Below are 26,871 nucleotides of genomic sequence, written 5' to 3' on the forward strand. Positions count from 1 at the left end.
TAGCCAGTTTCAGTGAAAATTTGAAGTCTTAAATGCATTTAGTCCCTAAAAGTTTTGTGAAAAGAGATTCCAATGCGGAGGAGAGAAACTTAAATTAGTTCAGCATGAGTTTAATTACGGAGTTAGACATCAGAGAATCCCCCTGAGTGCAGACTGTTACAAATGCTGTTACAAATTCAGCAAAGTTTCAGTCAGAGCCTGCACTTAATTTGATGGAGGATAATCCAACCACACAATATAAAGCCACAGGAAACCAAGATTTCAGTTCCCTTGGTCACAGAGCAAGCTGTTGTATTTTTAAACCTGCCGGGATCTCACTTCTGTAATTCTTTCAATGCTCACAGGCTCAGCACTAGCAAGTTATTTCTTACTCACTCACTCATAAGCCAACTTTATTAATATTTAGTTTGCAGGCTAGAACACAAGAAGTCTATTCACCAGCAAGGTCTTGCAGCTTAATGAATTAAGATATTAAGGAAAAGTAGCTTAGACTCATCCAGAGGCTGCTGATGTCAATTCAAGTAGCACCAGCCAGTTTCAAAAGGTTTTGTTAGAGCCTAGGGGATTTTTATTAGAGCCTTAGAAAATAAATGAGATTTAAAGAAGGATAAGGATCACAATTAGCACACAAGATAACGATTTGGAAAGTGTGGAGTGCTGCATGAAAGGAAGAAGGATGCCAGAAGCAAGAGAAAGATAAAAAGAGAAAGTTGTGAGGTAGGAGGAGATGTTGGCAGGCTCAGAACAATGTGCAGACTCTGAATAGCAGGCAAATGATAAAACACATCAAATTGAGAAAAGGAGGAAAAACAGACCGGCAAAGACAGTGGCCTGAGCAATATCACATTAAGTATAAGAAATGGCGCAAAACTATCAGAAAATTCTGCTTGATCTGGCAAACATAACAATCACCAGTTCTCTAGGAAAGGTGTAGCAAATCAGGTGAAGCTGTCTTGCCTAAGGCCATTTTCACCGTCATAGTTGTATCTTGTAGTGCTTTTTCACAACTCAAGTTTCATTTTTCATCTCCTCCAAGGCATCAATTATCTATTGATTTATTCATTTCAGAATACATTGGCCTAAACTTGATTACAAAGGAGATTAACATGGCCATTGATTTAGCACAGCGGATTAAAGTCAGTGTTAACACACTCACAGCTACTCAGAGAGGGAACAGGACCACCATATTATACACCAAGCTCACACCAAAACCAAATATACAGAGCTGCAGTATAAATTGCCAGCCAGAGGAATGATCAGAGTCAGTCAAAATATTAGTTCCAGTGGAAAATGATAGTTTCCATGGCATCAAAAGCTTCAGCAGGAACAATTCTATTTTCTCAAAAAACATTTAATTTCCTCTCCTTCCCCAGCTAGAAGTAAACTGAAATAAAGCAAGGAAAGATGAATAATATTAACTCATCTTCTGTAACTACATGTCTCAGTGTGTAGTTAACTTTTCAGTCAAACTCTTCTTTCATTTACTCAAGCAAAGTCTCAGTGACTGTTTACTTTGGTCCTTTAGACACCTTCATTAGGCGAGAGGCTGTTCTTTATTTCACCCTGGTAAATTTGGGATCACTTCAGCAAAGCCAAGTCCTTGATTTATTGTTTTAAGAGAAGTTATTTTGGATCCACACATGCGTAACCAGAATTGGGGCTTTGCCCACTGATCATAAACAGAAGAAATGCACATATTTCTTTAAACCTTTAAGGCTTTGGAGCCAGATACAAGACTTCTTTAAGCTATTTACATATTTTGACAGAAACTCACTTGTTTGAACTATTATTCCTTCTTCCTGCATCAAAAAAAATCAGAGTTTAACACAACCATTAATCAAAATGTGACAAGAGTTTAAGATCAGGCTAGTTGCATTTAATACACAATGGAAGCAAAGATATTAACTTACTCAAATGTGACCCTGGCCATTTGCTTAATGTGATGAAACAGGCAACAGCAGGGGATACATACACCCAGGGGAGCAGCCTTGTGCATACCTAAGATGAATGAGATTTCCCATATGTTCTTTTTAGTTGTAAAGAAGTTGTCATGATACAACACTCACAGACAAAAACCTTCATACCTAAGGGGTTTAACTGGATTGACAAGAGCCCAGTTCCATCCTTCTCATTCAACAAATGAGGATTGGGTTATCACTAAACTAAACGTAGGAATAACACAGACATCAAGATCCGGCTTGGATTGTCCAACCTTTGTTTTTGTTGGTGTTGCATCCAGAAATGCCAAAGCAAACCTAAAGCAAGCTGAGAGTCTAAACCCATATAAAACCTTCTTACTTTCCTATTCTATTCAATGGCAAAACATTGAACAGAATGTTTGTTGGACACTTAGGCAGAAGAAAATGAGATCAAAAATCTAAAAATATCAGACTATATAGAAAGCAAAACACTTTGGCATGCCCCACTTAGCAGCAATATGTGCAGCAGACTTGAGACATCATTGCTGTTATATATATTTTTAGTGCATTTGTCTATTGAAAACACTGTAGTAATCATGAATGCTGTCTAAAATATGCTCCTCCACTGTACTCAAAACAGCTGAGTAGAGTGAAATAATTTTAAGGCAATGCATCTGCTGACCTGTGTCTTACAACGTGTTAAAACATGAGTCCTCTCTAATCTCAGCTGCAGTTGCTTCCAAGATAGGGGAATTCCTGCTGCTGCCAAACGGACTTCCCAGACTGCATTCAACACAATGTGACTTCTGACCTCTGTCACTAACCTTGCCTTCAGGGTTCAGTACCTGACACATTTTCTGTGCAGCAGAGACATCCCTGGAATAACTACAGGAGGAACCTTGGGGAAAGCAGATCACAGCACAAGCCAATCACATTTATTTTCTTTGTGAAGGTGGGTCCTGGTCAGATACTTCTTCACATCCACTCTGTCTTTGAAGTCAGCCTGACTTCAAAGTTTGCAGGCAATGGATAACTGTAACATTCAGTAGATTTTTAATAGAATCAGACCCAAGCAAGTATAGCTTTCTCACTTCAACACATGGTTTGCCTCAACAGAATATACACAACCACCTAAATGTCATCCATAAGTCTATGAGTTAAAAGAAAGACCTCAGAAGTGACTCACGGGAGAGATTTATGTTGGATAGTTGGACTCTGGTTCCACCGAGTCCTAGGTACACTGAGCCTGTGTAACCCCACGGTTATATAAAAATCACTTCATTGATCTGAATGTCACATTTAATTTAAACTTGACTTAGAACAAAAGAAAATGCAGTTGCATTCAATTCATTATCTGTTACATCATAATATTCTATGATCTACAGATGATCTTTCATTGTTATTTTTCAGTGCCATGGAAAGTATCCACTACAACAACATTTAAGGTTAAAAAAATTAACAATAAAAAAAAAAACACACACTAAATTATTTCTATCCTAAACTTTCCGTTCTCCATCTAAAGGCAAAGCACCAATGTTTTCTCACTGATAAAAAAACTAAACAGGAATCCTAAGGAGACCAGAAGAAAGCCCTAATAACAACTCATCTTAAAATGATTAAAATAACTCTGCAGCTATTTACTCTGCCAAATTAAAGAGGGATTCCCCACACACATCTGAAGTATGCTGGGGAAAAGCCGCTATCAGAACAAGTACAAGGAGATGAAAGTTTGTTGTACCTGCTAGCATCACATGCTAAAAAAATGATCTTTTAGTAGCCACCAAATATATTGGGCAGGGTGAAAAAATGCTGCAAAGAGTCTTCCACTCTGCAGAAACTTCAATTATTTGCTTTAGTCCCATTGAACTCCACGGGACTTATGCAGGGTATATACTTTATGAAGTGCAGTGTATTTTCCTCAGTGAGGATGTCCTGTTAAACTCTGGCTTAAGTGCTTGGCCTCATATAAGTATTTCTCATTAGGCACCTGGGTCACAGTCATTTTTGACCTAAAACAAAGACCAATGTCTTAATTGGTGCCTTCAAACTACCCACTCTGCTCTCATCCACATCATCCATCCATCCCTCTGCCAGTACTGTGAAAACGAAGAAACACAGAACTGAAGCCATATGCTGCACAATTCAGCCTTCCCTCTGGGGGAATCAATAACAAAGCACCCCCTAACTTCAGTGAGACAGAAATAGACCTTCAAAGTCTGGGAGTTTGCCCTTAAGTCCAGCAATGCTGAAAAAAAAATAAAATCAGATAAATGGCTTCATGATATTTCAAACACATTTACAATCTTCCTTGTGTAAATGGTCCCAGTAGTCCTTTGAAAACAGAAGTCAGGTTAGACTTGAGGCCGCTAAACAATTGACATATGTCCAATAAACATGTTACAATGTTACTCACTTACTTATAGTAATGTAATGTCTTTGTTTAGCCTGCACCCAGGGCTAAACAATAGCAGTTTTTCCTCTCACACAATGTCCCTTCCCCAGCAGGGGAAGGAAATTGGGAAAGAGAGGGAGACTCATGGGTTAAAATTAAACAGATTTAATAAAATAAAGAAACCAATATAAATGCTAACACAAAAGTATACTTAGCTACAGGGTTGCAGCAGGTTGTCCAGGAATATGAATCGTCAGCAATGATGGGAAAAGAAAGAAAAGAAAAAAAAAAAAAAAGAGACCAGAAGAGAGGAGAACAAAACCAACCCCACCACTCCCCCCACGCCCTCCCTTTTATAGTGAACTTGATCATTAATGATATAGAATACACCTGTGAGCCAGCCTGGGTCAGCTGCCCTGCATTTAACTGCTAATGGCCCTGATCACCATGGCTGGCCACAAGCTGAAACAAAATCCCAGTGAAACCAGGACATGTAGTTTCTGGTCAGCTGACAAGAGAGAATTGTCCATGTACCACATGTGCAGCATAACCCAGTGTTTGCTGTCCAAGCTAGCAATGACTACAGCCAGGTCAGAGGCTGGGGTGTAGAAAAGGGGGCTACATACCCCATACTCCAACAGAAGGTGATGGGAAGAAAAAAGGGGAAAGCTCTTTTTCTACAAAATTGTCCAATTTTGTAGAAACAGGCAATTCTACATTGAATTGACAATCTAAACTATAAAACAAGGGTTTAGCATCCTGTTTAAGACTTCTGAATATGTGATTTGCTCCCAGTAAATACTCCTGCATTCAGTAAGCAAATGTCACGCAACAGAAAGAAATCTCTGGCAGTCATCAGTGAACCAACCTCAGAAAAGGCAGCTGTTGCTAGGACTTTACGTATTAAGGCAAACACTGAGAATGCTCTTGGAAGATATCTACGGCCACAGACATGGTTTAGGTACGATAACATCCCTGAAGGATAGCTCAGAAGCAGTGTGGTAATCTGAACAGTGATAATCTTTAATCTTGCAATAAATTTACTTTTGCACTTAAATCTTACTACTTATTACTCAAAAAAGAGTTTTTGAATACATATAAGTAACTAAAAAAAGTATAATATATTTATTTTTAAAAGTGACATGAATAATCCAATATTTTCTTCTGATAAAAGAACATCAGACATATAGTAAGACACTTGTAAGACACTTGATATATACTTCAAACACTGTAGTAATTCTCTTCCTCCTTTTTACCTTCACTGAAATGATCTATTACTGTCTTTTCCTCTTAAGCATCAACCTTTTGATTGGTAGCACTTGTGCATCAGTGCACACTCAAGTACATTACTAATGCACCTGCATTCACTGATTTGTCAAAAATTTGTCACAATTTGTCAAATGCACTGATGGACAGTTGCATTTCATAGTCTCCTAGGCAGCTTTGCATCTGGCTACTGTGACCTACTCAAACATGCTCCATTGGCATCAACAGCATAGTTGTCATGCCCACCACCATGTTGCTGCTGTCAGGATCCTGTCCCAACTGCTCCTTAATGGTCTGCACATCACACATGCAGGAATAGGGCGATTAGTGTCCCGTTCATTCATTTTGGCACAGGAGGGTTGGTAAAGGTGTTCACTGACAGTGACTTTGCAAAAGTTTTCACTTTATCAGCTTTCTCTTACCAGCAAAATCTATAATAAGGTCCCACTTACTGAAGTCCCCTGAAAAGTCAAGCAGGAAAACCAGTGTTTTCCATGCAGCGGTTTCAAAGAAGAATGCTAATTCCTGAACGTAAATAAACCATGTCCAAGTCTTTTCCAACTTGCCATACACCAGGCAGTGATTACCATTGCTGAACACAAGGCAGAGTGCCCAAGACTGCCTGTTTCGTCAGCTCCGATTGACTGTTCTGTGTCCATTACTGGATGCAAACAGTGCATGGAAAAACTACTGGAGCATGAGTCTTCAGGAGACAAGTGCAGAAGTTCTTCCTTTCAGTGTTTTAAGTTAACTGGCATCAGAGAGGCCCCCAAGTACTACAGACAACTTGCATACCACATCTTTGTAACCTTTTTTACCACCATTTTTCTAGCTAGAATGTGGTAAGGCTTCACTTGCTGATGAGACTAGACTGGATTTTGTAACCTGCACCTCTGTTCTTGAAATAAATGTTTGCTTTTAATTCCCTGTTCCATTTCTCAGCATCTTTAATTGATATCTCCTTGTAAATGCTGAACACTACATTAATTCTATGCCTTTCTGCATCTTCACAGAGCTCTTCACATGCCATTCAGCTAATGTCTTGTTAACACCACTCATTGTTTCAACCACACTGTAGTAGTACAGACCCATAGCCAGCAAATGGGATTATCTGGGGATATATGGGAGCATGCAGTTTCTTCTTCTTCGCTCACTCTCAGCTTTTGCAATCTCCCATAAAGCAGAAATCAAAAAACATTTCTCTAATTCTGTTCTGCAGATACAGGGTTGTGACGTTGACTTTTCTCTGCTTACTCTTTCCAGCATTAACAGCCATTTTTTGCATTTCAGGTTAATGAATGAAAAGTAAATACCAGGTCCAGATATATCATGCAATGCACTGGTAGCTCAGCAGGATACCTGAGGACATATCAAAGGATGGTAGATGTCTATGAATGGGTGGTTGAAATGAGCCTTCACTATCTCTGAATGTGGGATTCAGCTCAAGAAGCAGGCACCTACATTAGTGTCTACATGAATCTAACCTCCCATTATAGCCAACAGTGATCATGTAAAGAAGTCAATCAACAGAGTTACCCAGCTCAGTCTAAAGTAAACACCTAAACTCGCCCATCTCTCCAATCTAGTTATGTTGCTCCAAGCTGGAGTAGCAAACACACGTTTAATGTTTCTTGTAAACACAACACCTTGTTCTGAAACAAATCCTAACTTCCAAAGGCTAAATCCTGTAGAACAGTACAGGTAATTCATTCATTTACCAAGAGAATGATGGTACCACTGTTTTTAGAAAATCCATATTAAAGACAAGAGCCAACATAAGCAAAATGTGCTTTCAGTAGATTTTTTTTTCCACCTGCACTTACATAAGGAATCACTGAAAGAACTTATTAGTACCTCTGTTTTGGCTGATGAACTACTTTTGTTTGTCTCTCTCGATAATTTTGCAAGAAGAAAATATATAATTGACTGCAATGTGTTTCAAAGCAAGAAGACCATCTTTTGTACTTTGACGTCATCTCTCACCTGTGAAGTTTCAATTCATCCTTCTATGATATCCGGAGTTAGGAAGCCGTTCACAAAAGGTTCATGATTTTATGATTTCTGACGAATGTAACATTTTCTATTGCAGCATATATATTATTTATGTTAACTGTGTTCTACACTTCTGGTTTTGTTCTTCTTGATTTTATGTACAGGAATAATAACTACTGGGACAGGAATCTTCTGCAGTATTTATATGGACAATGGTAGGAATCCTTTCTCCCATCTTCTTAGCCAAGCTATTTTTCACTTGTCCATCCTCACATAATGTATTGCACTTACCCAACACTTCATTAGTGCTTTGCCTTTTCAAGTACATGTTTTATTTGTGAGAGAAGATGTACTCCAGATTAAATGTGGTTGACCAACTTGCAGCCCATCTCAGTGAGTTCCTTGAAGTTTCCCTCGTTAGAATCCTAATGTCCAGGTATTTTGATTGCATTCAAATGTGTTTTCACTAGAAAACCACTTTAACAGTTCTGAGGATTTTGAATCTGTGGTATTTCCTTTTTAACAAAGCTCTGGTGGCATCTTGAGATGGAAATGACTGTGAATCTGGGAAGCTCAGAAGGATAACCCATTAGTTTGCATCCATCACTGACACTAAACTGGCCGTTGGTATTCTTGAAGTAGTAATTCTGCCTTGTTAGGAAGGGAAACTCCTGACTCCTTCAGTGTCTACCTCTTGAGATGTGTGGTGGATTGACCTTGGCTGAACACCAGGTGCCCACCAAGCTGCTCTATCGCTCCCCTCCTCAGCAGGACAGAGGGTGGAGAAAATAAGACAGAAAAAAACTCATGAGTCAAGATAAAGGCAGTTTAATAAAGCAAAAGCAAAGACTGCATGGAAGCAAAGGAAAACAGATTTATTTTCTACTTCCTATCAGCGGGCGATGTCCAGCCATTTCCCAGGAAGTAGGGCTTCAGTATGTATAGCAATTTCTCTGGAAGACAAACATTCATAATAATGAATGCCACACACCCACACCCCCCCTCCTCCTTTCTCTTAGCTTTTATTGCTGAGCAGACACTATATGATATGGAATATGCCTTTGATCAGTCTGGGTCAGCTGTCCTGGCTATGTCCCCTCCCAAGATCTTGCCCACCCCTAGTCTACTGGCCTTTGGGGGTGAGGTGGGGGGGATGTTGGAGAGAGAGCCTTGATGCTGTGTGAGCACTGGTCAGCAGTAGCCAAAACACTGGTGTGTTAGCAACACCTCTCTAGTTACTAATACAAAGAAGAGCACTACGAGGACTGCTATGGGGAAAATTAACTCCATCTCAGCCAGACCCAATACAAGGTGGCACACGTATGTAATCTAAAATTATCAATTACATTGTAAGCAGCACAACAATTTTACTGATACCTTTCAAGTAAGATTAAAAACACCAACTGTACAGAAACAAAGGACACAGTGTAGGTGACTATCCTCAAAAAAGCTATTCATCTGGCAATTTTATCACATATACAAGGATGGACTTTAGGGAAGAATGAAGTATATCCCTGAGACACTTTATTGCTCGATATCAAGTCTACTGCTTTTGAACCTAGACAAAATCATACATTCATAGAATCATTTATGTTGGAAAAGACATCTAAGATCATCAAGTCCAACCGTTAACCCAACACCGCCAAGCCCACCACTAAACCATGTTCCTAAGCACCACATCTACACATCTTTTAAATACCTCCAGGGATGGTGACTCCACCACTTCCCTGGGCAGCCTGTTCCAATGCTTGATAACCCTTTTGGTGAAGAAATTTTTCCTAATATCCAATCTAAACCTCCACTGGCGCAACTTGTGGACGTTTCCTCTCATCCTACCGCTTGTTACTTGGGAGAAGAGACTAACACCCACCTAGCTACAACCTCCTTTCAGGTAGTTGTAGAGAGCGATAAGGTCTCCCCTGAGCCTCCTCTTCTCCAGACTAAACAACCCCAATTCCTTTAGCTGCTCCTCATAAGACTTCATGCAACCCCTTTAAAAACAATGGATCATAACCTTCACCAAAAGCTTCAAACTGATGTAATTTTAACCACTACTGACATGCAAAAAAACCCAAACAAACAAGCAATCGTGAAACGATTTCTTAGAATAGCCTCAGCCTGGCCAGAAAAGAGATTAGTGCATAAAGATTATCATATGCACACACTCTCTTACCTTCCAAAAATTATTTCGACCATGGACTGACTGTCCGTGGTGAGTACTGATCATACTTAGACACAGTGTCCAGGAAGCTATGAGCCAACACAGAGGGAGCGCAAGCAGACTAAGTGAACTTGACATAAACTCAAATCAGCTGATTATTTCTGTATTTACGGCTGGTTGCATTACAGCCTTAAAAGGCTTATGACCAAAACAGTGACAGAGATGTTATCATCCCATTAGCAAGGCAAGGTATAAGTCCTGAAGGAAGGAAAAGCTTTGCATTTTCTTAAATGAGTGGAGATATGATTTTCCATGGACCACTGGGGAAAGCAATAATTGCCTTAAGGCTTATTGCAGTTTATGCAGGCAGTTTCTCAGTTGTTTGTGGTGGACCGTTAGAAGGCAGCATGCAAATGGAGCAGATGCTAATAATTTTCTATACCTTTTAAGAACAAAACTTTGAAACACTTTGTTGCCATGAACCCTGGAGGAGATAGATAGAAAATCACAAGGTTACAGAAGGGACAGAAGTGCCCTTTAGCATTACCCACAATCACTCATATGGATGCCCCAAGAGTAACTGCAAAGGTAACGGTGAATCTCAGAAAACAAAACCTAGAGATAACAGGATGCATCTCAGTAGCTTTGTACATGGCCAGAAATATATAACCTTTTCCTCTGTATACCTTATACATATACACACATCTTTTCCAACTGAAAAAACAATACATGCAATGGTTGAAAATAGCTTATTTCTTCTCTGCAGCCACTAATACTTGAAATCATGGATATACAAAAATCTCTCCAAAAACTGCTTGTTACTTTGTGCTTCAAAGGGAAACAATCCATTGTCTGATTATCTGCCAGGCAGCAGTGAAACTTAATTTAGAATACTTGCAGCAGTAAAAAGGTTACTGCAATCAAATAAATGGCTGTGACTTTGAAAATGCAACTTCATTTGGAGCTGCTAATTTTAATTTTAATACATCTATTATTCAAAGGAAAACAAGAATAAATATTTACTTCCAGACAGGTGCTTCACTCCCATACCGTGTAACACAGCAGAGCACGACCAGAAAGTCATCCTTTGATCTAAAAGTTTATGTAACTTAAGTTTTCAGTCACTTCTGCCAAGGGAATTTCAGAATTATACGAAATCCATTTGTCAGCCTTCAGCACAGCAAAACACAAGGCACACCCATACAGATAATTATATTTATATTGAAAGGATCTTAAATATTTTCCAACAATTATCACTGTTTTTGGATGTAAGGTGAGGGTTGCCTTTTCTTCACAATGGCAAAGATTAAGATAGTGGAAATACATTTTTGGTGACTGAATACTAGTTACAGGCTAAAATTGCATGCTAAAAATTTCAAGGTGCTGTCTTAGAAGTAGAATAGTCTTATCTGGGATGTACTCAAGTGTAGGACATAAAGGATTCACTGAAGAGCAAGTTAATACAAAAAAACAGAACAAATTATTTAGTCTGAAATATAACTTATCTAAAAACATCTCAGAGCAAAAAAGAAAACATGGAAAATAATTTAATTCAGTGATATACATTGGCTTTTGATACTCAGTTTCACAGCAAATAAGATAATCTTACCCTGAATCAGTCATTTTCTCTCAGAAAAAAGATGTTGACTTCTAAGGTTATCCCAAGCACTGATGGGCCAGACCTTAATAAAAGGTTGGATCTGAACTTTTTGTGTCACAAATACCTTGTACCTACTGACTCGGTACAGTGAGTACACACAAACTTCCAGAACCTTCAGCATCAGTTTTCTCAACTTTTTTAAAATGTGGAATTTATTACATCTTTTTCCTATCTCTAATGCAGCAACAGAAAGAATATTTTTCTCTGTAAATGGATTTGGGCAGATGCAGCAGCTTGCTGAATGCAGATTCTGCTAAGGCTGAACTTCTACTAAAATTGTCAATGGAACAGGTACGGATTTTTATGAGTATGTTTACAAAGACAAAATGTACTGAAATATAAGAAAAGTGACAACATGTAGCATTTTCATCAATAAATTGAAGCTTGTGATGACCAACAGTACATCTGAAGGCGGTAGAAAACATACATTTGAGATAAAAAACATGATATACCAAGGGAAATGCTGTTTTCCTAGAAAATTGTCTAAAATAAGGCCTTCTTCTGCACTTTTCCATGTTTCTGTCCCAACTCTGACCTTTTCCCCATGGCTGTGATCCGGTGGCAAAAAGCTAGTTAGTCCCCAAAGGTCGCAGGCTGCGTTTCAGACCATCCAGGCTCCATCCTCCGGTGCTCTACGCAGTGCCCAAGGCACTTCCAAAGGCTTTGCCTGTAGCAACACAGCTTTGCTGAACGAGCATTTTCAAAAGCAAACCTCATTTTTCAGCAAGGCTTTCCAGATAACACCCATTTCTGTTAAAAATCGAATCTACCTCTGCTTTCAAATGCAATGCTTACGGTTTGCTAAATCTGCAAATGAACTATCCATGTAACATTTGCTCTATTTTTTTCTTAATGTACTGTTGAAAATGGGTAAAGTCTTCTATAGTTTAGCAAGGTTGCATCTAGCGAAGGCATCTCTAAAAAGCCCAGCTTACAGATAACGAAAGAGCCCTTAAATTATCTGATGGTCTCCATTTTGTGGATTTAATTTAATTTTCTTGCCAAAGCTAAAAGCAATCTGTGCGCAGAGCACTTGAAACAGCAGCAGTTGCTGTGTTAGCACCACTTGCAAACAAATCACACGTATCTTGTTTCTGTCACATGGAAATAGTCATGACTTACAGGAATAAGCACAATTATATATTTATTTTGTATATCATAAAGCCAGGAAGATTGTTCTATAAGAAATGTTTAGATATAAGGGTGAGACAGAAGGAACTAAATCTACAGGCGACAGAGAAGCTTTGCCAAAAGATCACTGCAAATGAAAACTCTTTCAGTTGCATTCAAAATAGGTTGGTAAGCAGTTCTCCTAGAGAGCTTCCAGGGCTTTGTATGTTTTCTGAAAGATTATAGATTCCTAAAAAAACCCAGAATATCTGTGGCGTAAACATCTCGGTATCAACTCTGGATGTTGGCTTTATAGGCTTAGTGATTATCCTACTCTTAATTATAAATAAACCCCTTTTTTTTTTAATAGAACTCAGCTTTTGTATATTATCCCCATTACTGGAAGATGTCTAATATGGGCGTTATGCTGAAAGATAAACAGCGCTTTTAGCTCCTAGTAAATTGACCTGAAGGTTTTCAGTACTGCCTGGCAAACTCAGACATAAAGTGTAGCTGAAATAGAATTTCATTCCAATAATGAAATTCCAGTTTTATACTGTGATGAGATTAAGAAAGCCAGGTAACTTTACAGGCTAAATTATGGGTATGTAAAATTGCAGCACGCAAAACATTAGGCTGCTACTTTATTACTCAATTATGTATTAATATGGAATTAAAAGACATCATAGTGTGATTTTATTGCTAACCACATCTGTTTGCATTTTTTTATAACCAACCACTGAGTACTTTCATAAGAAATTTCTCTTTTAAAGTCTGAATTACCATGCAAAGAGGAAATTTTAAGAATTCAACAATCAACAGGCCTGATCAAAAATGTTTAATAATGGCCTTAAACTGGAAAATTGTGCTCATTCAAAGTGTTCTCTTTGGATAATTTCAAACTTTAAATGAAAATCTTAAACCAGTGTGAATTAAAATGGGGGAAAAGAGAGAAAGATCACAAAATCTGCCCAAAAATACAGGTTCTAAAGTGGTTCAGCAATCTCTAGTCTGGCTTTTGGTGCTGTTGTTTCTGTCCTGGTACTTGGGACAGACACCAGCCTGGGCTGCCCATCCCATCGTGGGCTGCAGCTAGTGAATCCCATGCAGCTTCAAGGTGCCTCAGCTCAAGACAGTTGCTCACCCAGATCAGCCATAAAGAAAGGGTTTACAATTTACCTCCAGTCCAATTCCTATATGCCATCACATCAGCATTTTTTAATCAATTTTTTCCCATTTGCAGCCAAAACACAGAGAGGATGTGAGCAGGAAGATTTGTTCCAGGTAATGTGGACAAGGCACATGTGAACAAACTCCCAGTCATGTCTAATTCACAATGGTTGTGTCTGCATTAGGGTGTCTTTTTGGTTCGAAGCAGAAAGGAGGTTTTGAAGTGAATCCCCAAATGATCCTGACTCCCAACGAATTGGTTTGGTCTGCAGCATAGTGTTGGCACAGGTGAAATAAATGTCCTCTGGAGGAAACTACAACAGAAACTCTTCCCCAGGTGTTCATCAAATGCACTCCAAATTCCACCCCCAAACTGAGTGTAGGGATCCAAATCTAGGGCTGGTCCTTTCAACAGCTTCAAGCCACATGTAAGGTGCAAATGCTTATTCCAGAGCACTAGGTGAAATTTGGTCTGAAATACAGTCCATCATAGTGTGTAGCTAAAGGGGGCTCAGCATCAGCTCCTCTGAGTTGTCTTTCCTAACACAGACGTAACCAGTTATTGTCAAATTTAACTCATTCAGGCCAATAACTAACAGGCGTATATGTAGTACCACAGGTGTATGCAGAAAGAGCAATTCTCATTGCTCTGTGATGCTCATATAAATCTAGTATCTCCATGTACTGCTTTTATTTGGTGCTAAAAATAGTACATATGCACTGGTGTAAACGCTGCCCAAAACACTGTGGAAATCAGCCTGTTCCTTCTTTGTCAGTGATCACCATCAGTCTGGGTATGAGACAAAAAATGCACACAGCAGAGGTGGAGGGCCAAAAGCAAACCAATCTGCTTGCTCATCTTAAGGGAAAAGAAGGGCATCACTGCAGCCTTGTGCAGTGATTTAAGTATTTTTTCCCCTGCAAGAGTCTCATGAGAGAAATATCTTATTTCCTTGGAGTTCCCAAAGAAGCAGCAGTCACAAGATCCTTGCTTCAGCAACCCACACACAGCACAGACCCCGTCAAGCAGAACAGATGTCACCATGCTCTCACATAGAAACTAGGAAGCAAATAAGTGGCCTGTGTCTTCCCTGCATCTGCCAGCCCAATGAGCGAGGCAGGCGTGGTTTGCAAACAAAATTCACTTTCCAGTTTCTGAACGGCTCTTAGTAGCACAAACCATTGCAAAACCGAGCCCACACCTTACCGCTATGTCATCTTCGTAGCATTGTTTCTGTACATTAGCAGCTAAGAAAAAAATTAGCAGGGATACAGCCGCAGCCTGAGCCGTGCATTTACACCAGCTTGCGGCTTTGACACCTACTCTGGCACCAGGAAGGACCACTCGTGGCTCACTCACATGCTGGAGCACCCAGGGCCTCTGTCAAGAAACAAAACCTGCCTCGTGGGTGGCTCTGCGAAAACACAGAGCAAAGATAATCCTTATGCCAAAGACAAGAAAAAAAGGAAAAGAAATAAAGAAAAAAGAAAAAAATTCCACACAGGAAACTGGAGAAAATTCACCAAAGCCAATGAGCAGGTTACCATCCTCCTCCCAGATGAATTAGGGCACAGCCTACGTGTAGGACAGCTGATGTGCTAGAAGCCAGGCAGTCAGGAGTTAAGTCTTGTGGATATGGGCGCTGAGGGGAGTTGCATGTTGTTTGCTGAAGGAATGCATGTCTGGCAGCTAATGTGGGTCTCAGAAGCAGGCAAAAACGTTGAAGGAAAACCAAGGAGACAACCAAAACACAGCCTTGGCAACAGGGTACAGGAGTCCTTTCTGAGCAGTGCACTGAGTGGAAGAGGAGTTGGCACTGTGCGTAAGGACGCAGGAGTACGAGATACAAATGAATCAATGTGATTCAGCAAAACAGGTAGTGGCTGCTCACCATAAACCACAGACCCAACTGTGTTGACTTCTTGGACCAATCTATGATTTACTCACTACTTAAATGTTTCATCGTTAGTCACAGAGCATTGGCTGTGGACATCTCTCTATACATTTGTGCATGAAGATATTCAGAATGCAACATCGTATACAAACCTTCCTGTCTCTCCTATAAAACCCTCATGCACTGGTTACGTTACACCCATAGCTACAGGCTCTCATTGCCCCGACACTTCCCTGTAACTTTGCAGATGACAAGCTCTTGTGCACAAGCCATGGTCAGCCCCTGCTATTGGCTTATCGGAGTCAGCGAGGGAAGAGAACAGTGGTAAGGAGAAACTCTTTTGTTAATCTTCCCACAAAGAGTTCCTATTCTGGAGAAACTGCTGCCCCATTATCAATGTCCTTGTGAGATAAACGACACTGGAATCTGTGCCTGTCAGGAAAAAGAAATTGCAATGGCTAAGAATGTGATAATAAATGCGGTGTCATAGCCTCCAGTATTAAGAATGAAGTCATGCCCTATGCTATTTACCTAGAAGTGATGCGCAACGTTTCCCTCCAGGCAGTAAACAACAGGAATTAATCAAGTTGTATACAAGGGAAGGGCATGGCATCACCTGTGCTAGCTGCTCTGCTTTCTGTACTTGACATATTTTTTGCCCATTTCAATTAAGGAGTAATTTTTTAGGGCAGTTGAACTATTCCTAAGGTAATAACAGTGACTCAACAAGCAATATTTATCTCTGCATGCGAATGGTAAACAGGGGACAATGAATATCTGAATTTAGTATTTGGCCAGGCACCAAATGTTGTATTAGGAAGTTATATTCTCCCAAAACCAAATTAGAAGCGAGAAAGGCAATGAATTATCGAGTACACCTCTTTGTCTTTAATTTACATTGCACCTCACGCCAAGGTCTCTGTAGCAGCCTGATGATAATGAAACCAGAACCAACTGGTAGTTGATATCAGAACTGAGCAAAGCAGAACATAAATGAGCTCTGCATTACCTAGCACTATTTGTCAACAGGCTGTTATCAGCCTGAAATCTGCTGCAAGAGCAATTCCCAACTCTGCCTTTTGGTAACAGCAGCATGAAGGAGAAGATATTGCACAGAAGGCAGCAGAGAGTCAAAGTCATGCAAGCTCAAAATCATGCCTCATAAGCAAGCGTTGGGTTGCACCGTCTGTCTGGGCATTTCAGTGCCAGGCTGGGCAGTAGCAGTTCAAGCTGTTCTTTCAGGCTACACCAGGATGTATTGACAGCTAAAAATTCGGCTGAAAATAAAAGGGTCTTATATCATTCATTGATTCGACTCGCCTTCTGACAAACGCAGGAGGTAGATGGGATGCAGGGAAGAGAGGGGTCCAGGTGCTCGCTCTCTGGTACCTCTAGATGCCTGCAGCTAGGGCAGGGGATGAATCCATTCAACAGCAGTTAGATCCCCTCTCGTGGCAAAGCTGGGCAAAAGCATCCCATCTGACTGGCAAAAAGAATGGAGCAGCATCCAGGTACTTGAGCAGGGGGAGTTTCAATGAGACACAACTGGAGACACACAGCCAGAGGACTGGCAAGGAGCTGGGAGCATCTCACATGGACTGACTACAACACAGTGCATCTCTCTGACTGATGGAGCTATGCTCATTTACACAGACGTTTTGTCTTTGCAAGAGTGTATCGGAAGGGACACTGCCACAAAAGAGACACAGGGACTGAAGGAACAGTGAGATTGTCACCGACCTGCAGCAGAAATCCCTGGGGTGCAAATCTGAACTGCTGGGTGAATTCTCACTGTTTGTGGAGCACCAGCATCTGCAGAGGTGGGAGCTTCCTTCAAGGTTTTGTCTTTGTCCTTGAAATGTTCTTAGTAATGCTGTTTAATTTTTCTGGCAGATTCTGTAATCTAAGGTGGATGTAAGTCACACATAGCAGGGAAGAAGCAGCGGAGAGGATCAGTTGCACTATGCCTCTTCTCATTATCTGATGGCAAAAAGTTAATAATTCACAACTCCTTAATTTTCATTGCTGTCTATTCCCAGAAGTTTTATGATTCTCTATTATCTCCTTAACTATCATTAAATTAATATTCCTCCTACTTTGTTTGCAGTACACCCTTCATTAAATTTAGATGCCTGCCATTCTTCTTGTGTGGTCCTACTGATAGATGCAATACTTCTTTGAACAAAGGGCCTGGGCAGCTTTGTGGGATGAGGAGGGCTGGAGACGTCCCCATGCCCTGCCCACAAACCTTCGTGCAGCTCCCACTCTCTTGGGTGGCACTCACGCTTGGACATTGAAGCCCAACAGCAAAGTATGGGAGACGGCACACAGTGAACAGCAAGGCCCAAAAACTTTCCATCCATGCTGCGGCTGCTGACCCCACCAGAACTTGCTGCAGCTGACCTGCCAGCCCAAAATCCCTTTCCTTCCCATGAAAGGACTTTAAGAACACAATCTCTCTGCCTTGCTGTAGATACTTACTCTAGGATGGTGATCCAGTCTCTACTACTGAGTACCAAACTTCTACTGACTATAAAGGGATCACAGGGAGACTCCAAAGTTTCACACAAAGAAACCATATCTGAAATGGCTGTGTGCTGCCTAAAGTTACAGAAGTAGGCACCAGCTCTGACAAGCAGGGACTAGATGAGATTGCTGCCTGCACCTGTGCCTACTTTATTGTTTACCTTGCATAACAAATGCTTTTGGTTAAGACAACTACAGCTCTTTGGACTGTAGCTTTACCCTTCCCAAATCTCTAAATTGTTGGGGTTTTTTTCCCCTGAAGAAACCCTACTTGAAAATTACATCCCATTTCCTACCTTCCCTTTATCAATTGCTTGCCATTTGCTTAACTTCAAGGGACTGTCAAAGACACTTCGTCTTCTTTTATGCTGTTCTAACATCTGTTTCACCTTGTTGAAGAAACAGTAAGTCCTGATTTAAGGTTATACAACATTTAGTAAAATATATCTCCCCTTTGGGCAAGACCACTCTTTTTATACTATAAAACTGGATAATTTCCTGGGAAATGGAATTAAGTAAAAACATAAATTACTATTCTGCTTCTGTTTTAAAGACTATTTTTCTTACTGTTCCCTGGAGTTCCCTGATATAACATTTATTTCAGTTTTGCATGATGCTTAGCGTTTTCATGAAGAGAAGCAGCCACTTAATGATATTAAAGTATTTATGTCAGCAGTATGTTCATAAACAAAGAAAAGCTATTTAACCTCCTTTTATGCAAGCTGGTCCTACCAACATACAAATCCACTGCAAGAATAGTGCTAGAGAGGCCAACAGAAAATTAATTTCATCTGAACAACAGAAGCAATATGCCCTGGTTTCATTGGGATTTTGTTTCAGTTTGTGGCCAGCCATGGTGATCAAGGCCATTAGCAGCTAAATCCAAGGCAGCTGACCCAGGCTGGCCCACAGGTGTATTCTATATCATTAACAATCAAGCTCACTATAAAAGGGAGGGCTTGCTGGGGAGAGGTGGGGCTGGTTTTGCTCTCCCCCCTTCTGGCCTTCCTTTTTTTTTTCCTAATTGCTGATGATTGCTATTCCTGGAACAACCTGCTGCAACCCTGTAGCTAAGTATACTTTTGTGTGTTTTGTGGTAGCATTTATATTGGTTTCTTTATTTTACTAAATCTGTTTAATTTTAACCCACAAGTCTCCCTCTCTTTCCCAATTTCCTTCCTCTGCTGGGGAAGAGACATTGGGTGAGAGAAAAACTGCTATTTTTTAGCCCTGGGTGTGGGTTAAACAAAGACTCTATAATAAAGAGAAAAAGAAGAAAAGCATACATTGGGTATCTTAAATGCTTGGAAATGTAAGAAATATGGGAGAATTTGGCAAATGCTTTGTCTCGCACAGCAAGCCTCTCTCTTTAGCATGCAAAGGCATAATCAGAGCTGTGCCGTCTGCCCTCTCTACAGGCCTCATGCCACTTTTCTCACACCGGTTTGCTGTTGGCAAGCTGAGACAGTCCACATTTGGAAATGCCCTCCAGATATCATGCATCCTTTTCCATATCTTTGGGATCTATGTTTGATTGTACATGGACTTTGGTTATGTGGGAGCCTACCCCAGAGTTTCAAATGGCCTTTTGCCCAGGGTGACCTTTAAGCTGTAGACACTCCTTTGGAGGTGGAGTGGGTCTGTGCTGCTCATTCTCATTGCACAACACATAGCGTGCAGCAGCTGAGGACACTACAGCCCCACTAGCTCAACAGTGACATGTCCAGGTCTTCTCATGTCTTCTAGGTCACTGCTCAAAGTCTCAGCTTCACTTGAGGCTGTGCTCATGCCATCAGAGGCAAGGAGGAGCATCCAAGGATGCTTTTGTCTCTGAATGGCCCACAGGCAGATGTCCTCAGGCTGTGACAGTGTAAGGTCACATGGAGCAGTGGCTCATCTGGTCAGTCCTGTCTGGAGGTGCCATAAGTAAATAAGGACTTGGTTTTTAACGTTTCTTGTAAATTAACAGAAAATAACTATCTGCTGAAGTAATCAGCTTTCCCCCTCAATGGAAAAAAAAATTCTTAACAAGGCCCTGAATATGGGCTGGTGGGATGAACCCCACAACAAATATCCACAGATGGGACCACAGGCTGGGCAGACCCCTCCTTCCTGAGAGCTGTGAAGCACTGGCTGGTAGCGGTAGCGAGTTATCCTTCAGAGCAACCATTTCCCACTCTTATGGTGGGTGTCCAAAAGCTTTTCTTACCTGGAAAATTTAAACACCCTCATGACCTTTTGCTTTACCTGTCTGTTTCTTGCAGACTTTTAGAGGTAGAGAGGACCTTGCACCCACCATGGATTCCCTGGCTGAAAACCACTGTCCTATGTGGTGGAGCACACCCCCAGCTGGCTGGGGGGAAACCAACACTCCAGAGCCAACAACCAACACACAGGGGTGTGAATATTGCACAGGCTTATTTCCCTGCCTTATACAATACAGGACATGCTGAGCTCCAGAACCAGACGGGAAAACCCAAACACACACATCAGTGCCTTCTCAGTTGCAAAGAAAAACACATTTCTTCCCAACACAACACATCTTACAAGTTTTTGGGCTTTCTTCAGCAAGGATCACACCAGCATATAGACATTAGAGCTGCCCTACAGAATGACTGAGAGAAGAAAGACAGCAGCAGGGAAGAGAAGTTGCAAGCCCTGTCCTTGGCTAGGAATGACAAATCAGCAGTTACATCCAGGACTCGTATTTGGAGAGCTGACCCTTGCAACCTTCAGATCACAGCTTGCACCCTCCTCAAAGGTCTCTCTCCTACCTCTTTCTGCTTGTATTTGGTGTGGGCATCAACACACATCTGCACTCTGATAGCACAAGAGTTTTTCTTTTTCTCTCTGTATTACAAGAAAGGCAGGAAGAAAACAGGCACAACTGGGTCTCAAGGAAAGGTGCTTACTAAATATGCAGCTTTTGTGAGGCTCCATAGCTGCTGTTAGTGTAGTAGTTTTCTAGCACTCCTGAAAATACAGAGCAGAGGGCTCAGAAATAGTTTAATGTCTTTTATTATACCCAAGTAATAATGAGTGTCTTGCACATGAGGCACTAGACTACTATTTAAAATTTATTTAAGGCATTATAATCTCTAAGTTATGCAGTGAATTTATCTTGTGCCACTGTTTGTCAGCATGACTCTGACTACTGGCTGAAAATTTACCTTATTACCTGGGGAAGCTCAGCATCTGCCAGCTGTGCAGGGGCTCCTTAGTTCCGCTCAACTAAGCACCTATTTCAGTGGAAAAATACACTGAAGCTGCTTTTTATCAGATCAGAGACTGCAATCGCTAATTCAGTCAGCTCACAAGGACCCAGAGATCCAAATGACTTTCTGCTTTTTACATGGGCTTTGACGAAGTTGGCATTATCACGCTAAATTACAGTTCAGGACCACTGTGTATGCACAGATTTATCAGAAGAATGCTATTAGATGTCTTCAGAATAGCACCAATTATGCAGTCCCTGACATATAATTAACTAAGGCCCCAAAGCATGTATTTTAATCAATCCCTGTTCAGCAAAGCACTTAGGTGTGTGCTTAACTTCAACACACATCTAGCATGTGTATATGTCCTCTTGTGAATAGGGAAAAACACGGGAGCTGTAAGAACTGTCCCACCGATGCTATTGGGCCAGCCACTACTGGGATAAGGTACTATACTGCTTGGGTAATGGCTTATATTTTCAAAAGTATCCATATAAATCAGAAGCCAAGACCGGTTTCTAGAGTGACCTAGTCATAGTGCTGTAACTACTGTGATTTAAGGACAAAAATACATGAGTTCTGAAGGAAATAGTATCTTTTACTACATGGTGTGTAATTGGATAAAGCTTGCAAACTTCAGGCAGCAGGAACCTTTCTTCAGTCCTGTAAAGCTAGGATTCATCCCGTTTGACCTGAGCTGGCTACAGGTTGGCTATCCTGTCTAAACAGGTCACCCAGGATTTCTCTGCAGCCAGTGGAGAACATGTCTAGATACCAATCCATCCCAAACAAAGGTTTCCAAGAACAGTAGGACGAATCATTCTCTGTTTCTATGTTGTTGTTGAAAAAGCCCACATAACTAGTTTAGATTAAATACATTGGTTTCATCTGACCAAATGCATGTGTCCATCCCAGCTACCTGTCTATATAACTAATGAAGACATTCATGTTGTAGGCTAACATGCCACAAAGTAGACATCTAAACTCAGATGTCTCATGGCCTAAACATACTTATTTCTATCCAGCCTGGCCTACATCAGCAGCTCAGCTGCTGGCTAGCTCAGATGGCTAGATTCAGTCCCATAATCCTAGGAGCCTAGTGCTTTTTTGGGCACTGTGGGTTATCATGTCTGGCCACCAGCTACCATCCCAGAAGGATGCAGGTCTGGAGTCACTCCCTTAGCACCACTGCATATCATGGGAGCTTAGGGAGTGAGATCACATGAACCCTACACAAATGACACCCAACATTACCTAAGGTGAACCCCTCCATCTTCTACCTTGTTAATGGCTCAGTGGGGTGCAGCAGATCCCCTTCTAACTGCCAGATAAAGCAAAAAGCAAAAACAAGTGGTAAAGGCCAGGCATTTATGCACCTAATAGGATTTCTTAATAAACCTAGGCAGCTAACTTCCACTGCTCCCACTTTCAGCAGAGATCAGGCATGGATCATTTCAGAGCAAAGTAGTGTATCTTCCCAAAAAAGAAAGAACCTGTGAAAAGCATGTATTGACTTAGAAGCTGCTATGCAGACTGAGCTACGGCAGTGTGAGCCTCTCTGTAATCCATTACGGTTGTGCAAAATGTAATAAAACTACTACAAGGTGCTCTAATTCCATTTACTAATAATCATAAAAAGTATTTGAGATGTGTCTGATGAACCATTTAAAAGATAGCATTTTCCAAAGGTGATTTGTAGTCCAAAGAAAACCCTTTAGTACCACATAAATTAGATTTTATGTACAACAATATTTAAAACCATTGCAAAGGAGGTGTTTTTGTTGTTTTATAGTCACTGTTCAGTCTTCACTGAATAATTCGTTTGAAGAAAAAAATGCTTGGCTTCTGAGTTCTTCCCAATGAATCACAGAGCAGGAGTAATATCATCATTTGTCATTTTTTATCTGCAGATGCCATTGTGTTCAGCGTAGCTCTACCCAGTTAATCTGCACAGCTTCTGATGAATTGCATTTAGTAAAATACACAAAATTATTTTGCACTTAACTAACACCCAGAGCAGCTCCACTGACACATCAACTCCTACATGCTGCAAACACACAAATGCTTTGCTTTTCCAGAAATGGAGGCTGGGTGTGCCAGAGAAATACATGGATAAATAAATCAACTGTTAATTGATCTGCTGTAGCATTGAGATCAGCTAGTTTGCTAGGTTAAAAGTGACTGCCACATTTTTATTTTTGTTTTACCATGAGCTTTTGCCATGCAGGCACTCCCAGCATATGGCTGATCTCACTCCAAAGTAGAAGTGTGGGGTGGTTTTTTCTTTACACATATGCTTTATGCCATCTTTGATCTGACATTTCTACAAAAAGAGTCTCCTTAAAGGTACAATTTCCTCTGCTTCCGTTTCCTCCAGGAGAGCAGGAGTTTCCTGCTAGCTCCTATGAAGTTCAGGCTGTCTGTCACACTAAAATTTTCCATTACATTGAAATACTGAGGATGTGTCCACTCCTTTCACCTGGAACGGCCTTGCAGAGCAAAGCAGACACCAAGCATACTCCCTTGCACCCACGCCAGGCTGACCCCAGGCTTGCCTTAACCTCTTCTCCTACAGCCCACCCAAGCATTCCAGTGAGAAGCAAGTTTTCTTCTCCCATATACAGAATTTTGCACCCACTTTCCATTTGCCCTCAAAGCCAGACTATGCTTCTGGTTGGGGGTGGAAAACTATTCAGTGCCATATGTTTTAAATATTGAGTCACAAAGAAGTCAGGCTTTTCATTTGTCCACCAGAGTAAACAACATTTGAAAAAACAATCCATAAGACACAGCGAAATAGAAAACCTGTCCCTCTCCAGGATTTCTGGGCATCCAGAAAGTTTTCAGCAAACCACTGTCTCACCATCAAAAGTCTCACGGAAGCAGCAGCACTGGCTAACGCTGCCAGTGATGTGTGGGGTATGTTAAAACAAGAACAGATTCACACAAGATGCCTCTGCCACCTCCATTCAACTTTCCCCACCTACAGCTTGTGCTTGCAAAAGAAGAACAAGACAAGAAAGCTGGAAATCTGAGAAGCACTGGGCTGCCATATATTTTTTTTGAAGTATGTACCAAGACCTATGTTATCATCAGCTTTTGTTCCTTTTTCACCTTGGCAGCACAAAGTAAATGCCTTATCTCTAAACATCTTCCTCATCCCTGCAAAGAGAGTCTCTGAGGTCAGCTCTAACAGCAGCCAGAGAAGGAGGAAACATTGGAAATTAAACACCTCTCAATTCAGTGGATTTAGTGAGTTTACACACTTAGTTTCCAGCAGACAAAGAAGCGCCTAACATGTGAATATGCCTGTCCCTTTTAGCTTATTAAGGAGCAGCTTCCCATCTGAAGCTGCATATCATTAACTGGGTATGGCATACAGAGGATCACCAGTCTACCACAGACTGACAGTGCTGGGATGAAACATGGAAATTTTGACAATCCCCCACCAAACAGGTGTTTGGGAAAGGAGGGAAAAAGAGACAACAATTTTGCACTTAGAGAAAATTCTTAAATTACTTATTTTTTAAACGTAAATTTATGTGACATCAAAGAAATCATCATTTTCCTTTACAGCTTACACATAAAAAAATGACTGTGGAAAAATCTCCTTTCATGCCATGCTGGCCAACAAAGATGTTACTAACTCCAGCTTAAGGATTTGCCTCTGCGGTAAAGTTAGATCACTATAATGCACCACGTAATTCTCAGTTTCTTAGAATTATACTCATATACTCCATAGACACTCCTACTCTAGTGTAACATCGCCTTTTTCCAGCTTGTCTTTTCATTTCAACCAGTTTAATCTGTGCTGAAAAAATTTATTTTCACTACAACAGAGGAGGATCTACAAGGGAGTTATGTGCCCATGGTCACACTTTCATGATATGCAAGAGTCTTAGCCACACTCCTGGAGATCACTTCTGCCTGGTATTGAATAACCACCATCCCAAGGAGAGTTTGGGTAACACTTACATGACTAAATCCAGGGCAACTAGACAGGCCAGCAGTTCAGCAGACTCAGGTCCCACTTCTTCCATCTCAGACACCAAATAAGCAGTTGTGCCATTCAAATCTCTGCGGACCACTTTCCCTTCCCCTATATACACTACCTGCTCTGCACTGCCCATGTATTTCCACCTTCCCAATGAAAGAATAAACTTTTAAAAAACTTCACCAGTTCACTGCAGTGCTAGCAGGAGTGAGAGGGTCAGCAGAGCAACTGGTGCTCCTGGTTTCTCTGGCCCCTACTTAATGCACTCATACACTTGGGGCAGACTTTAAATGCACCAAACGCAGTCACACAGGAAACTCACTCATATTTCACTGCAATCAGAGCAGCTGATTTATGCCACTCAAGTGGGACTTGGTCCTGTAACCTGAGCAAGGCAAACCCATATTCAGGAAATCCCACCTGCTCTCACTCCACAAAAACTCAAAGAGACTTTAGTCATGGGCACTGTTGGCACAGCAGACCAACAGCAACCACCAACCAATGCTTCAGTGAAGGTTTTGGCTGGTTGAGCTCCATGCACCACAAACTATAAAAACAGAAAAAGGCAGCAGGGGAAAGGTTTCCATCTTTCCCACTTTGATGTTACCTCTACTGCTGTCAGTACAGTTCCTATGGTTTTCAGTCTCCAGGCAGCAAAACCATGAAAAGAGCCATAAATCCTGAGTTTCTGACTCACACCTAACACAAAACCTTTGGAGTCATCCATCTCACCTGCTTTTCAACCTGCTGCATCAGCACTTCTGGCCACTGCATTCACACTTTCGGTAGTCATTCTGTCCTAGCACAACAGAGATCACGTTGCACAGCTTAAGCTAAAAGAAATGAAGAAACTCTTATTCCAAAACCAGAGTTACCAACATAAAACTAGAGCATGCATCTAAAATCTCCCAGCATAGACCACACTTTGCATTACAGTTTGGTGTGACAAGAAAGATGCTTAAACTAAGAGATCAAAATCAGGGCTAGGAGGCAGCTGCCACTTATTCCAAATCAATGGGGAAGACTGAACAGCTGCAGGTGCTTTTGACTGCTATAGGTGTAAAGCATGTGCTAGAACATTGAGTAAGCTGATACAGTCTGAAGTGAAGTCTTGAAAGTTTGTATTTTACCTAATTTTTTGTGTAATTACAAATGTACCAGTTTACTTTGGCTTAAGTATATTTCTGCAGCATTAAGCAGTATTTTTCTCCACTGGGCAAATGCTCCCAGTATAAAACTTCTGTCAGCCAACAGGGAAAAAAGTTGGACTTCAAATCTTCAAGGTTTTTGTGAAAACAGGAGGAAGAAAACCTAGAAAATCTAATGGGAAATTGCCTAGAGGGGAGAATTTTCAACTACAGTTCTTTGCATCCCTTCTTTAGTCATCAGTCTTGAAAAATTCAAATGCCCTATCAAAAGCAGAGGCTACATTTTCAGCTTTACCCCTTCAGCGAGGTACTATTGGTGAGTGCTGAAGTGCAACGTATGGTGTGACACAGCAGACACCACACCACTGCCCAGAGAGAGCGTCTACAGCTTGGATTTACCATTTGGACTGCCAGCACCCACAT

This window comes from Nyctibius grandis, chromosome 7 (genome assembly GCF_013368605.1).
Source record: "Nyctibius grandis isolate bNycGra1 chromosome 7, bNycGra1.pri, whole genome shotgun sequence".
NCBI lineage: Eukaryota > Metazoa > Chordata > Aves > Nyctibiiformes > Nyctibiidae > Nyctibius > Nyctibius grandis.